Raw genomic sequence first — 16,445 nt, 5'->3', positions numbered from 1 at the left:
TATAAGGGAGGCAATGGCCTAGTGGTTCTATCACTAGACTATCCAGAGACCCAGCTAATGTTTTGGGGACCTGGGTTCAAATCCTGCCATCACGGATGGTAGAATTTGAATTCAAAAATCTGGAGTTAAGAGTCGAATAATGATCAGGAAACTGTTGTTGATTGTTAGGAAAAAACCCCATCTGGTTCACTAATGTCCTTTAGGGAAGGAAATTGCCATCCTTACCTGGTCTAGCTGCCATATGACTCAAGACCCATTGCAATGTGGTTGACTTTTAACTGCCCTCTGGGCAATTCGGGATGGACAATAAATGCTGGTCTGGCCGTGATGCCCACATGCCATGAATGAATTAAAATAAATTAAATGAGGAATGGAAACAGATCAGAACATTTTGCGCTCGTGAATAGCCAACATACATTCCTCATTGTCTGACCTTAGAAATCAAATTTCAAGCAGAGAGCACATCTGACAGTGATCAAGGATTGAATGCTACTCAATGTTAGAATAGTAACTCCACAGCATTGAGACTTTAAGTATCAATGGCGATGTCAAGGTCATTCAGCTATTACCAAATGCAAAACTATGATGCAGCATTCAGTTTTGTAGCCAGATATCCTGAGGTTAATGGAGGAAATTATATTAGGATGTCTCACGTGCAAAATTTAGTCAGAAAACCAAAGAGCCACATGTGTCATAACCTTTCTCCACAAAAACATGGGAACTCTGAGGAATGGATTTATTTGAACGTTTTAAGAAGTGATTTTCATGGTGGTGGATAGAAGTGGACTGAAGTAAATCAGTTACATGCTGACATGTTAAAAGCAGTCATAATACAATTGCAATAAATGTATGCAGCCCATTGGCTTTCTGACATCAGACATCAGATATGTTGTGAATATAGAACTTCAAGATTTACAGTCATGTGAATTTGTTCTCACAACAAGTTCTTTGGGGTTGCTCAGCTTAATGGAGAAGCTAAGAGAAATGTCAGAGCTTTAAATGTGTGAGTGAGAAACAAGGGGAAATTTCACTGGAAACAAAGAACTGAGGGTACTTCACAACAGTTCTGAAGAATTGTCACTGGCTTCAAGAGTCAGGAGTAGCTTCTATTTGCCATTTCTACCAGATACAACTGATACAGTAAAAAATGAGACAGCGTTCCTCCAGGACCAAGGTGCTACATGGACAGCACAAACTACACAATCATACACAGGGCAGCATAAAGTGCATAAGAAGTGCAAAACACGCCAGACAGCACAGTAATTCCTGACATGACAAGACAATACGCACAGTGATGTACAAATTACTGTGCAATAAAAGAATGATAATTAATAAAACATTGTTCTCGCAGCAATTCAAAGTTGTGCAAAGAGTTTCAGATGGAATAGAATCTGATCATACAGTGTCAAGGAGCCTGATGGCCTGGGGGAAGAAACTGTTCACTTTGTTTTTCTCTCTCCACAGATGCTGCCAGATCTGCTGAGTTTCTCCAGCAATTTCTGTTATTGTTGATGATATTTGGTTAGTGTTCTGGAGGTACAGGTGGAGAGACAAATGTGCAGAGGAGATTTATCAGGATGTTGCCTGGTCTGAAGGGAGGGTCTTATGAGGAAAGGTTGAGACACTTAGGTCTGTTCTCATTGGCAAGAAGAAGGCCAAGAGGGGATTTGATAGAGACATACAAGATGATCAGAGGATTAGATAGGGTAGACAGAGAAAGTCTTTTTCCTAGGATAATGACGTCAGCGTGTACAAGGGGCATAATTATAAATTGAAGGGTGATAGATTTAAGATAGATGTCAGAAGCAGGTTCTTTACTCAGCACATGGTAAGGGCGTGGAATGCCCTACCTGCCAATATAGTTAACTCAGCCACATTAGGGAGATTTAAACAATCCTTGGATAAGCACATGGATGATTTTGGGATAGTGTAGGGGGGTGAGCTGAGAATAGTTCACAGGTCGGCACAACATCGAGGGCCGAAGGGCCTGTTCTGGGCTGTATTGTTCTATGTTCTATGTTCTCTGGAGAAATAGTGGAAAAGTCACCATGAGCAGCTGTGATGTTATTTTACCCAGATGGAACATGGCACAGTAAGGAGAAGCAGAACAGCTGTGATGAAGCAACAAATGAATATCAGAGACCAGAGTAGGAGAGAAAACAGTATAAGAGAACATGGAGAAAATTATAAACAAATGGGAACAGGAAGACACCACATTTCCGATGAGGTCTTAAAACACTGGAAATGTTGTCAATGACTAGGAGACTGAAGAGCAACTTTTTAGGAAGGTCAGGGACTGTTAAAGTCTGAACAAATACATGTGAGGGAGAGGCGGTATGTGGAGTATGTTAAACTAAATTCCATAAAGAGCTAGCTGTGACAGTGTAGAAGGTATACATTTTGAAACAACTCCACAGAGGCCATTATCCTGTCACCAAGTCACGCTTTACTTAAATGTGGAGAACCCTTGACACTGATCCAGCTCCCACAGAGCCAGCTCTCAGAGTGAACAGAACCCCTGACATTCCTGTTTCTATCTGTCAGCACCAGATTAACAGCCCAAATCGGGGAATTCATCTTCTAAGAGGCCGACCTTGTTGCAATCACTACACAATCATGTGGTTCAATACACTGGCACTGTCCAGAGATGAAGTGAAAACAAGCATAGTCAACAACTCAGTTTTGTCTGGAAACGCTAAATATACCTAAATTAACATCAAAGTGTTTACAAATAGCAGTCCATAGGATTGATTGAAACAACTCTGACTCCAAGACATAAAAATATACTGTTGTCTTCCAAGGTAACAGGGCCATTTTGAGTCTATAGACTGAGTCAAATGACCCTCAGCAGCCATGTTTGCATCACACTTTATAAAGTCTGTCCCAGAGTTCCTGAGCAGAGTACAGTTCATTTTTTAAAAGTAACGAGCACACCACAATACAGAGAACAAAATTCAGTTATGTATTTTGGACTTGGAAAGTATGAGAGAGATCTGAAAATAGACCACTTCTCTGGTTTAATGAATTTTCTACATATTCACGCAACCTTTGAGAGTGCAGAGTGTAACTTATAACAGTCTGGAAAGATGGAAGAAAAGAGGGTTTTCTTGGCATTGAAAACTTCCAACAGGTTACAGGTGTCGAGTAGGACTCTCATTTCTTCTAAAAATACTCAAAAGAATTGCTCCTGAATGCTCTGTCTCACAAAATGACTGAATAAGCCAGGTAAGAAGACAGGAACATTAATTCAAAGAGGGCCTGAGGGAAATTCAAGGCATCTGCATGCACCCTTCTTGCCTTAGTTGCATTTTTAAAAGTGGGGGGGGGGGAAAATAAACATTATTTTTATTCAAATGTGCTTTTCATCTGGGAATATCAAGCACCAAGTACAAGGCAAAAATAAATCATCCTAATAATTAAATAACATGGGATGGAGTAGCATGAAGGGGCGACACAATGATGTCCTTCACCTGTCTATGTGACTGGAAATCAATAACAGAATATAAAGAACGGGAGCAGGAGGCCATGTAGCTCCTCTCGACTGCTTCATCATGACAAATCTCCAATCTTCCCATCTCCAAATCTCTCGATTCACTTAATGCAGAAAAATATATCAACGTCAGTCCTGAACACATAAAGACTGAGCTTTTGCAGGTCTTTGGAGTAGATTCCAATGATTCACGCCATCCTGCATGAAGAGATTTCTCCTCACCTCCGTCCTCAATGAGTGAACCCTTATCATGAGACGATAAAGTAATGCTCACAATAAGATAAAAACAGCAGCTAGCACAGTGCTAACGGAGGTGGCATTGAGGTGGTGTTCAAGGTTTGTAGCACTGATGACATTCAGCTTAGTGTCTTAGAGCCAAAAACAGAACTTGCTGGAAAAGCTCAGCAGGCCTGGCAGCATCTGTGGAGAGAAATCAGAGTTAATGTTTTGGGTCCAGTGACTCTTCCTCAGAACTTAAAACTGGATCCGAAACGTTATTTTTGATCTTTCTTCACAGATGCTGAGCTTTTCCAGCAGCTTCTGTTCTTATCTCTGATTTCCAGCAGCTACAGTTTTGAGTTTATTTAATGTCTTACAGCTGTAAGTTCAAATCCTGCAACGGTCAAATTTAATTTTTTTGAAACCGATAATTATATGTTCCAAACATCGATTGCCATAAAAGCCTAAACTGAATCTTGAAGTTCTTCAGGGAATGACATTTTCTGCCCTTTCTTGGTCAGACGGACATATGACTCCAGACCCAATGCAATGTGATTGGTCCTTAGCTACCCTTTGACTTGACTCTGCCAACCACTCAGTTAGACGATAACACCATAACTCATATGAGCAGAAATTAGGCCATTCAGCCCATTGAGTCTGCTCTGCCATTCAATCAAGTTTCTCAACCCCATTCTCCTGCTTTCCCCCCATAACCCTTGATTCCCTTGATACTCTAGAACGTATCTAGTTCCAGGAGAATCAGGAATGAGCAACGAATGCTGAGCTTGCCAATGACACCCATGTACCATACCAGAATATTTGTAGAAAAGATTCGGTGTGTGGTTTTGGTTGCTGATGACCTGGTGATGGTAAGCAGACCATTGTGACCTTTTGACGTAAAATCCAATTCAAGATGGTTTCCCATGTGATAGCACATGTGACCCTCTCATAAGCACTTCTGTTGAAGGTGTAGATTGCAGTGGCTAACATGTAGCTGCAGGGTTAGAATAAAGAACAAAGAAAACTTACAGCCCAGAAACAGGCCCTTTAGCTCTCCAAGCCTGAGCCGATCCAAATCCACTGTCCAAACCTGTCGCCCAATTCCCAAGCATCTGTATGTCTCTGCTCTCCACCTACTCATGCATCTGTCCAGACACATCTTAAATGAATCTATCGTGCCTGCCTCTGCCACCTCTACTGGCAATGCATTCCAGACACCCACCACCCTCTGTGTAAAGTACTTGCTGAATGTATCCTCCTTAAACCTTTCACCTCTCACCTTGAAAGCGTAACCTCTCGTTTTTGAATCCGTCACCCTGGGAAAAAGCTTATCTCTATCGGCCATGTCTATACCCTTCATGATTTTGTAGAGCTCAATTGGGTCCCCCTCAATCCCCTTTTTTGTAATGAAAACAATCCTAATCTCCTCTCCCTCTCTTCATAGCTGGTACCTTCCATATCAGGCAACATCCTCATAGGGCTCAAGGTGGTACAAAGACTGATGGAGAGAGCTGACAGCTTCTCAAAGGAGGCACTGACTCATAGAATCGGACAGAAAACAGGCCAATTCATATATGCTGACCAGATTTCCGAAACTGAAGTCGTCCCGTTTTTTTCCTGCGTATCCCTTGAAATCTTTCCTAACCATGTATCTGTCCAAATGTCTTTTAAATGTCATAACTGTACTCGCCCCTGCCATATCCTCTGGCAGTTGGTTCTATATATGCGCCACCCTCTGTATGGAAGTGTTGTTCCTCAGGTCCCTTTTAAATCTGCGCACCCACCCACCCTTAAACCTATGCTCTCCAGCTTTGGAACTCTCCATCACAGGAAGCTCAGGTGGAAAGAATTTATAAATTAACACTATTAAACTAATTAACACCATTGATATCATTTTCTCACCTTTACTCTTGTGTGCTTTTAATCCAATATTCTCTATGCTATTCACCTCACCTGCTTCCTGTGGCAGTGAGTTCCACATTCTAACCACTCTCTAGTCACACTGTTATTGTCAGAATTTTTTATAGCATTTATTAGTGACTATAATATATTTAGGATCTCTAGTTTTGTTGTCACCCACAAGTCGGAGTTTTATAGAAGTCCTCTAGTATGGAAGTAGACCATTCAGCCCAACAAGTCCACACTGACCCTCCAAACAACATCCTACCCAGACCCACTCCACTATCCTATTCCTGTAACCTTGCATTAATTATGGCCAACCCATCTAGCCTGCACATCCCCTGGATGCCTTGTGCAATTTCCCATGGCTAATCCACCTAGCCTGCGCATCTTTGGACTATGGGAGGAAACTGGAGCACCCGGAGGAAATCCAGGCAGACACGGGGAGAATGTGCAAACTCCACTGAGACAGTCACCCGAGGCTGGAATTGAACTTGTTTCCCTACCATTGTGAGGCAGCAGTGGCATGCCACATTAACTCTTGGCCTTATTTAAAATATCTCAGTCTGTGACACACTTAGATATTAAAATCAGCGGATGGAGTCCAAAATCAGTGTCCCTGTTTTGTCACCCATCAAAGTACAAGCCAGGAGTGTGATCAAATACTCTCCCACTTTCCTGGGTAGGTGCAGCTCCAAAAACACTCAGGAAGCTTGACACCATCCAGGACAAAGCAGCCAAATTAGAATCCAGTCTAACAATTTCAATATTTACTCCCTCAACCACAAGAGAACATATATAAAAAGCAAACACTTAATAAAGAGTTCTTGACAAAAAGATCATGGATTCAATCAGTATCTTTTTGGGAGACCTGACCATCCTAAGCATAGAAAATAAACAGTTCCCAGCACACAGTACCTGCAAAAAGTTTATCTCTCATTAGGGAAGGTACATTACTGTTTCAACAATCTTTTTGTGTGGTTAATATGTTTACATTAAATGGAGCTTGAACATGGAAAACATCGTGTACAAGATGATTAGGGGTTTAGATAGGGTTGACAGTGAGAACCTTTTTCCGCTAATGGAGTCAGCTGTTACTAGGGGACACAGCTTTAAATTAAGGGGTGGTAGGTATAGGACAGATGTTAGGGGTAGATTCTTTACTCAGCGGGTTGTGAGTTCATGGAGTGCCCTGCCAGTAGCAGTGGTGGACTCTCCCTCTTTATGGTCATTTAAGCGGGCATTGGATAAGCATATGGAGGTTATTGGGCTAGTGTAGGTTAGGTAGGCTTCGGTCGGCGCAACATCGAGGGCCGAAGGGCCTGTACTGCGCTGTATTTTTCTACGTTCTATGTTCTATGTTCTATCTGAGCTATCAATATCCTGAGGGTTACCATTGACCAGAAACTCAACTGGGCCAGGAACACTGTGGCAGGTAACTCACCTCCTGACTCCCCAAAGCCTGTCAAACATCCTCAAGGCACCAGTCGGGAGAGTGCTAGAATACTCCCCACTTGCCTGAATGGGTACAACTCCAACAACATTCAAGAAGCTCAACACCATCCAGGACAAAGCAGCCCGTTTGATTGGCACCACATCCACAAGCATCTACTCCCTCCACCACCAACACTCAGGAGCAGCAGTGTGTACTGTCTAAAAGACACTGCAGAAATTTGCTAAAGATCCTTAGGCAGCAACTTTCAAACCCATGACCACTTCCATCGAGAAGGACAAGGGCAGCAGATACATGGAACGCCATCCTTAGTGCATATGGACTGCAGTTGTTCAAGAAGGTAGCTTCCCCCACCATCTTGGCAAGGGCAACTAGGGAGGGGCACTAAATGCTGACTAACCAGTGACACACATGTCCCACCACTGAAAAAAAAACCTAAAAGGCACATGGGACCACTCGCAGGTTCCCTCCAAGTCGCCTATCATCCTGACTTGCAGCTAGATCTCCAATGATTCACTGTTGCTGGGTCAAATTACTGAAAGGCCCTTGCTTACAGCACGATGGGGTGTCCCTCCAGCACCTGGACTGCAACAGGTCATGAAGGGAGCGCATCAACACTTTCTCAAAGACAAGTGCACACTGCGCAAGACAGCAAAACCCACAACACTTGAAAAGAATTTTTAAAAATCCCTTCATGTTGTGATTATCTCTTTTTTATAGTGATTGAAGTCACCATGGATGCTGTGAAATGCCATGCGGACTCTTTTTTGATCATTAACAAACGCTTTAAGATTTAATGAATTGCTTAACAAGCCACCAGGCATCCGTACCTCATCTGTAATAAAGTGGCACCTTGGGCTAAGCTCAGGCTAACAGCTAACAGGTCAGCTCTTCCCCTCTCCAGTAACTAAAGTATTCTCCAAAAATAATTCCACGGACCCCCAGCTCTTCCCTGTTTGATACATATCTGAGACCAAAATGCAAAGCCCCAAAATGAAAATCTTCTCAGTGTGTGCCTGAGCTAGCTTTAGGAAGGGAATGTGTGGTCAGTTAATAATAAATAAACTACACAGGGACCCCGACAATCAGCATATTTCCTTCATAGTATTTATTTATTCTGCATTGCCCTCTCTCCCCTTTCGTGATGTTTCTCTTTCACTGAAGGCCGTACTGTTTTGGCCAATTAATGCCAATCAGACTCCCATGATAACAGTGTTGAGTTTAATTTCATATTCAAGAGCCACAGAATATTTAAATATTTACATTTTGAAGATCAGTGGTGAGACACTAAAGCAATAATTTAAACAGCAGAATAAGTAATAATGATTGATTGTGATTTAATATGTAATATTTTGCAGCAGACACAGGTAATTTGGCTTCACTCATCTATGCAGCTGTTTAATCTCCTCAGCAACCTCCAGCAATCTACTTTGTCTAACATTGTTAATATTCTTTTCTCACCTTCCCTTCAGCACACCTACGCTGTTCATCTCAACTACTCCTTGTGGTCACTAGCCCCACATTCCAACCACTTTCTATTTGAAGAGTTGTCACCAGAATTCTTCACTGCATTTAGCAGTAACTGTCATATATTTAAGACCTCTAAGTTTTGGAGTCACCCAGAAGGCGAAAGTATCTTCTCTTTATCCAATCTGTCGAGCTCCATCATAATTGCAAAGATCTCTACCAAACCATCTTTTACCTTTACTTTTCCTTTCCAGTGCATCTGGATCATTTCTTTCAAAATAATGAACTATAGGATATCTATGACTGCAGAAAACTCTGAAGCCCATTCTAGATAACCCTTCTTGGGAAGAGCAGTCGTCAAACCATGCTGTGGTGTATCCAAATAAGATGCTTTCTGTGGTAAAAATTGGTAAGATTCCTTGTGGACACGCTAAATTTCCTTAGCTTTCTCAGAAAGTAAAGACGTTGTTGTGCTTCCTTGATTTAAGTGGACCACTGCAAGCCAACTGAGTTAACCAATGCCCAGAGATCTCCATCTCTGGCTCACCTCTGCTGCCCTGACACATTCTTCCCAGGTCAACGGTGTCACGTCCCGAACATTCCAGATCTCTGGGGGTTTGGCTAACTCAGTTGGCTGGACAGCTGGTTTACAATGGTCCTCTCATGTCAATGCTGTGATCCACCCATGCCGACAAATGGTCAAGAAAGCACAACAATGTCTCTATTTCCTCGGAATGTTAAGGAAATTTGGCAGGTCTACCAATTTTTATGGTTGCACCATAGAAACCATCCTATTCGAATGCATCACAGCATGGTATAGCAACTGCTGTTCCCATAACCACAAGAAACTACAGAGTTGTAAACACAGCTCAGTCCATCACGCAAACCATCCATCAACTCCACCTAGACTTCCCACTGCTTTGAGAAAGCATTCAACATCATCAATTACCCCTCTCACTCTGATTATATGCTCTTCCACCCTCTTCCATTGGGCAGGAACAAGAAAAAATTGAATATGCATATGAATAGCTTCAAGCACAGCCTCTTCCCTGCTGTCATCAAACTTTTGAACAGACTTGTCAAACGTTCTTTCTGATCTCTCTCTGCACCTTCTCTGTGGCTGTAACATGGTATTCTGCACTCTGTTCTACTACCTTGTATGGGACAATCTGCCTGGGCAGATCTCAAAACAGCACTTTTCACTGTATCTTGATAAGTGTGACAGTCAGCACTGAAAAATGTGTTGCTGGAAAAGCGCAGGAATTCCTGAAGAAGGACTTATGCCTGAAATGTCGATTCTCCTGCTCCTTGGATGCTGCCTGACCTGCTGCACTTTTCCAGCAACACATCCTTCAGCTCTGATCTCCAGCATCTGCAGTCCTCACTTTCTCCAAGTGTGACAATCAAGCAATCAATCAAGTGGATGAAAAAGATTGCTAAACCAATATCACTAAAACTGAAAAGGATTAGCATGATCATTATCACATTATTGTTTGTGGGATCTTGCTCTGCATCAATTGAATGCTATATTTCTTACACTGGATACAGTTTAAAAGCACTTTGACTGTAAATAGCTTTGGGATGTTCTGAGGTTATCATTTGCAGAATCAAATTAATCAATGAACCAATCAATGCAAAGTAGCACCAACAGTATGAGTACAATTCCTGCACTAGCTAAGGTCAAAATTGACATCTCAACTTTACTCCTCAGGTTAAGCTTATGATCAACCATGTCCCTCTTTGATGAATGAGCAGGACTACAATGAGTCTTTTTTCCTTTCTCATCTCTTTTCTCCTCTGCTACCCTCTCCTACTTTCTGTCAACATCGAACATTACAGTGCAACACAGGGCCTAAGGCCCATGATGTTGCGTCAACCTATGGAACCAATCTGAAGCCCGTCTATCTACATTAGCTCAGTACTCTGCATTCCTGTTGCTCCTTCCAAAGTGAATCACCTCACACTTTTCCGCATTAAACTCTATTTGCCACGTCTCAGCCCAGCTCTGCAGCTTATATATGTCTCTCTGTAACCTTCGTCACTTTCCACAACTTCACTGACTTTAGCGTCATCTGCAAATTTACTAACCCATCCTTCTATGCCCTCATTCAGGTCATTTATATAAATGACAAACAACAGTGGACCCAAAACACACGCTTGTAACCAGGAGTGCCACAGGGTTCAGTCTTCGGGTCACAACTATTTACAATCTATTTACAAAACACACACTAGTAACTGAACTCTAGGATGAATATTTCCCATCAACAACCACTCTTTGTCTCCTTTCAGCTAGCCAATTTCTGATCCAAACATTTATTCCAGAACTTGTGTCTCCTTGTAGTCTGCTCTAATGATGGGACCAGAATATTGTATCTGAATGATACATTGGATTCTTCTTACTTCCAGTCACTTCCAGCACTGCCTCATTCATCTTGCTGGCTTTGTTGAATGTGTAATACATTATCCTGTACATCCACATTTCAAATGCTTTCAGGTATCAATATTCTCCTTGTGTGTTGACCATGTCTCTGAGGCACACAACATCGCTGGCAAAATATAGTAAAGATTCAGGTTCTATTTCTTTGATGATGACACATCCTCCATTCTAATAAAGCTGGTCTTGGCTATTTTGGTCCACCCTTAGATCTCACAATCACATTTCCCACTGTTTGTGAGTTCCCTACATCTACCCTGAAGTTGTCTTTCATCAGCTTGAGCTGGTGCCCTCTTGTGTTGCTGTCACTGTTTGATTTGAAGTAGTTTCCTGCGTTTGCCTTCCAGTGTTTAAAATCTTACACCCACCTCGGGAGTTTTATTTAGTTACCTGGTTTCATTTCTGCAAAACACCAGCTTATATTGCAAACCAGAGCCATCATTTGCAGACAGTTTTGATCTTGTCTTTGCATTACAAACTGCGGGGCAAATATGGAAAAATAATTTACAAGAATGGCTTACCGTAACAGAGAAGCTGTAACTATCAGCAAAGGCTGAAGGGCCTTCTTGGTAGGGATCACTAAAATTCTGAAAGAATTTGAAAGATGAAAAACATGGAAACACTTCCACTTTTTGTAAACTTTGAATATCCCAAAGTGCTTTGCAACTGGAGGTGGATGTTTGTCATCGGAGAGTCTTAGTTAACACCTATGCATTTCCCATAAGATGGCAAACCCAAAGGAAGGCAAGAATTAATGATGCCGGAGGATAGGGAAAATAAAGACCCAAATCTTCCAACAGGAAGTTTGGGAGCTTCTAGAAACCTAGGTGCAGCTGACTCCCCTGGAATGGCCCCAGGCATTGAACCTTCTGTTAGCTGATCATTCAGGACCCTTCCAGAGTTAGGGTCAGAGGGTACAGTGTGTGTTTCATTCCAAAAAACACCTGACCCCCACCCTTGGATTTCTGACACTACTCAGACTTGACCTGATCTCATATTCCCTGCCGATCCACATTGGAACTGACAGCACACCCTTCCCTCATTCCCAACCCGATTCCCTTAACCCTTTGATCCTCTTGAGGAACTGGTATCCACTGTACAGGGCCTGACTCAAGAGGCTAATAATGTCCTTCCATCTCTCAATCTCTCAACCCTGCCCACAGCCTTACCTTGGAGATGCCATGGATATCTGGCACTGCCCTTCTATTCTTCTGCCCATCACCTTCTCGACATGGATCCCTGCAGCAGCCCCCAATTCACACCCACCCTCAAGCCGATCCTGTGCACTGGACCCATTTACCTGTTACCCTCCCTACTTACCCCTCAGCTCTCATCCACCTTGCAGTCTACCCACTCCCTGTCCTGGCACGGAAATCACTCATTCACCTACCATTGCATCTGCAGAATGACAGGATTGTTGCAGGAGTAAGCCATTAAGTCCATCGTTCCTGCAATTGCTCTTCAAATGAGCCTCATTACTGAGTGCATATCTGCTGCTTCCTCCCCATTTCCTTACACCTATTGACCCCTCAATACCGAGCACTCCAACTGGTCCACCCACCTGGGCAGCACTTAGGATACCAGCTCCCCATTTACCTGACACACTGACCTTCCAGCACCACCTTGAAAGTGTCTCTGGGATGCTTAAATCCTAAAAACTGCAGGAATTAACACGAAAAGGCAGCACAGTTTCTGCATTAATTTAAATCCCTGCTAGTTGCTTGACTCCTTATTCTGGACTAGGTAGTTTCAGTGTAAAAGGTTCCAGATTTGGAAGAAGACACTGAGAACTATTAACTTTAAACTATCACCCCTCATTCTAGATTATCCCACATAAGGAAACATCCTCTCTACATCTACTTTGTCAAACCCCTCGGACATCTTCTGCATCTCAATTGGGTCTCCTCTCATTCTTCAAAACTCTGGCGAGTTCAGGTCTAAACTATCCTTACAAGACAAGTCTTGCATTTCTCCAACACTGTAACTGAACAAAATGCGTGCATTGAAAGGTCCCATTTAAAAAATAAATTGTGGGATGTGGGCATTGTTGGCAAGGTCAATCATCACCCTTCCTAAATGGCCTGAAAATGAATGGCTTATTTGGCCATTTTCAAAGGAAGATACAAGCCTACCACACTGTTGTGGCTCTGGATAAGATTAGGCAAGGATAGCAATTTATTTCCCTAACAGATGTAGAGGTGGGTTATTCCGAACAAACACCGACAGTTGGTTTGGTCACCATGATGAGAACACCTCTGGGTTTGTTAGTTACATAGAACATAGAACTGTACAGCACAGGAATGGGCCTTTTGGCCCACATTATTGTGCTAAACATGATGCCAAATTAAAATGATTCCCTTCTGCCTGCCCTTGGTCCATATCCCTCCATCCTTGCATATTCATGTACATATCTAACAGTCCCTTAAATTCCCCTATCATATCTATCTCCATGACCACCCCTGGCAGCACATCACAGACTCCTATTACTCTCTGCGTAAAAACTCTGCCACCTCAAATCTCCTTTGAACTTTTCCCCTCTCACCTTAAATGCATGCCCTCTAGTGTTAGACATTTCAACTCTGAGAAAAAAAAGATTCTCACCATCAACCCTATCTCTGCATCGCATAATTTTATAAGCTTCTATCAAGTCTCTCCTCAACTTTCGCCACTCCAGAGAAAACAACCTGAGTTTTTCTAGCTTCTTATACCTCATACCCTCTAATCCAGGCAGCATCCTGGTAAACACTTCTGCACCCTCTCCAAAGCATCCACATCCTTCCTGTGGTGACTGGAACTGAATGCAATACTCAAAATATGGCCAAACCCAAAGTCTTATAAAGCTTAAACATGACATCCTGACTTTTGTACCAATTACCTCAACCAATAAAGGCGAGCATGCCATAATCCTTCTTTACCGCCATATCTACTTGCGTGGCCACTTTGAGGGAGTTATGGACTTGAACCCCAAAATCCCTCTGTACATCAATGCTGTTTAGGGTCCTGCCATTAACCATATATTTTTCCTTAACATTTGATCTCCCAACATGCAGAAACTCACACTTCCCGAGATTAAACACCATCTGCTATTTCTCTGCCCATATCTTTAAGTGATCCATATCCCTCCGTATCCTTTGACAACTTTGTACACTATCCACAACTCCATCAATCTTTGTATCATCTGCAAACTTACTAACCCACCTATTTACATTTTCATCCAAGTCAGTTTTATATATATCATAAACAGAGGTCCCAGTCCAGATCCCTGTAGAACAACACTAGTCACAAACCTCCAGCCTGAAAAACACCTTTCCACCACTACCCTCTGCAAATTCTGAATTCACACGGCCAAGTCACACTGGATCCCATGCATCTTAATCTTCTGGATAAGCCTACCATGAGGGACCTTGTCAAAAGGCTCACTAAAATCCATTGCTCTACCCTCATCGATCACCTTAGTCACCTCCTCAAGAAAATTCATTACAGTTGGCAAGACATGACCTTCTCTGCACAAAGCCATGCTGACTGTCCCTAATTAGGCCATGCTTTTCCAAATACATGTAACTCCTATCCCTGTGAAATCTCTCCAATGGCTTCCCAATCATTGATGTGAGAATCAGCTGTCTATTATTTCCTGGATTGTCCCTTTTTATTTTTCTCCATAAGAGAAACCACATTAGCTTCTTGCCCATCCTCTAGGACCTCTCCAGTGGCTAATGAAGATATAAAGATCTTGGTCAAGGCCCCAGCGATCTCCTCTCTTGCGTTTCTCAATAACCTGGGCTAGATAACATCGGCCTCAGAGGACTTGTCCATCTTAATGCTCTTCAAGAGACACAACGCCACTTCTTGCCTAGTTAACTTTAAATTCTGCCAGTTGTCATGGTGTAAGATAGTCTGTTTTTGTGACGTGGGTTAAGGGCTAAACATTAACCAGAATACCAGGGGGAACTGCTTTGCCCTTATATAAAATGCAGCCAAGGGATTATTTGCACTCATTTGATAGGGTAGGGGATCTGGTTGGAGGGTAGGGTGTGGATTGGGTCGACACCTTAAATTACTGAGTCTCTGAAGTGGTAATTGACACCATAAACTAACTCAAAAAGCCAGAAAATAACCCACGTAGTCATGTTTGGCTTCCATATCAATAGGTATAGTTTAGTGGAAGAAAATATTCTCTCAGAGAAAAATTATAGCTTGTGGAATAAAAAATGCAGTGGGAATATGGATACTACAGTAACTTTTAAGTTGCTCAAGGATGAGGGTGTCACTGGTGAAGCCAACATTTATTGCCCATCCCTAACTGCCTGAGGGCAGTTGAGAGTCAACCACATTGTTGTGGGCTTGGAATCACATGTAGGCCAAACAAGGACAGCAGGTTTCCTTCCCTAAAGAACATTAGTGAGCCAGATGGGGTTTTCCCCCCAACATTAGATACAGGCTCATCACTAATTGCAGATTTTTAAAAAAATTGAATTCAAATTTCACCATCTCCCACGCAACGATTTGAACCTAGGCCCAGTGATAAGACCACTCGACTATCACCTCCCTCACTGAGTGACAGCAAACAAAGAATAGTAGTCAAGCTAGAGAAAGATATGTGATGGAGTTCCCTGGGGTCAGTGTTCAGACCCTAGCTTTTACTGATATGCTTATAAATCATCAAAATCTTGGTTTGCAGAGGTCAGTTTCAAATCTGTGGATCATGCCAAATTTAGAAGTACTGTAATCTTTGATGAGGACAGTGTGGAACTCCAAAAGGACATTGACAAGTTGGTGGAGTGGGCAGATTGGTGGCAGATGAAGATCAATCTGGTAAAGTATGAGTGATAAATTTTGGAAGGAAGAACATTGACAGACAATATAAAATAAGTAGTACAATACTTAAGAAGGTGCAGGGAGTACAGAGTTCAGGGGTGTATATGCACACAGGTGAAGACAGGACAAATGGACAGTTGGTAATAAGCCGGTTGATGTCCTAGATTTTATTAATGGGGCATAGAATACGAGAGCAAAGAAGTTATACTGAACTTATACAAGAGACCTTTTAGACCTCAGATGGAGTATTGTGCACGGTTCTGGCCCCCACATTATAGGAAAGATCTGAATGCATTGGGAAAAGTGCGGAAGTGATTTGCAAAAATGGTTCAGTTATGAGGTTAAATTGAAGACGTTGAGATTGTTCTCCTGGGAGAGAAGATGGTTGAGAGGAGATCTCATGGAAGTTTTGAAAATCATGTGAGGTCTCGATAGAATGGGTAGGAAGAAAGTGCTCCCACTTGTAAAAGAATCAAGAGCAAGAGGGCAGAGATTTAAATTGATTAGCAAATGTAGGAAAGAGGATGTGAGGAAACATTTTTTCCACACAGCGAATGGTTCATGTCTGGAGTGTGCTCCCTAGAAATTTAGAGGCAAAGTGAACTGAAGCTTTCAGAAGGACACTGGAGGATTATTTATATAAAAACAATGGGGTAAAATGACTAGGC

This window comes from Hemiscyllium ocellatum, chromosome 12 (genome assembly GCF_020745735.1).
Source record: "Hemiscyllium ocellatum isolate sHemOce1 chromosome 12, sHemOce1.pat.X.cur, whole genome shotgun sequence".
In the NCBI taxonomy this organism is placed as follows: domain Eukaryota; kingdom Metazoa; phylum Chordata; class Chondrichthyes; order Orectolobiformes; family Hemiscylliidae; genus Hemiscyllium; species Hemiscyllium ocellatum.
Note: the sequence above shows the minus strand (reverse complement) of the source record.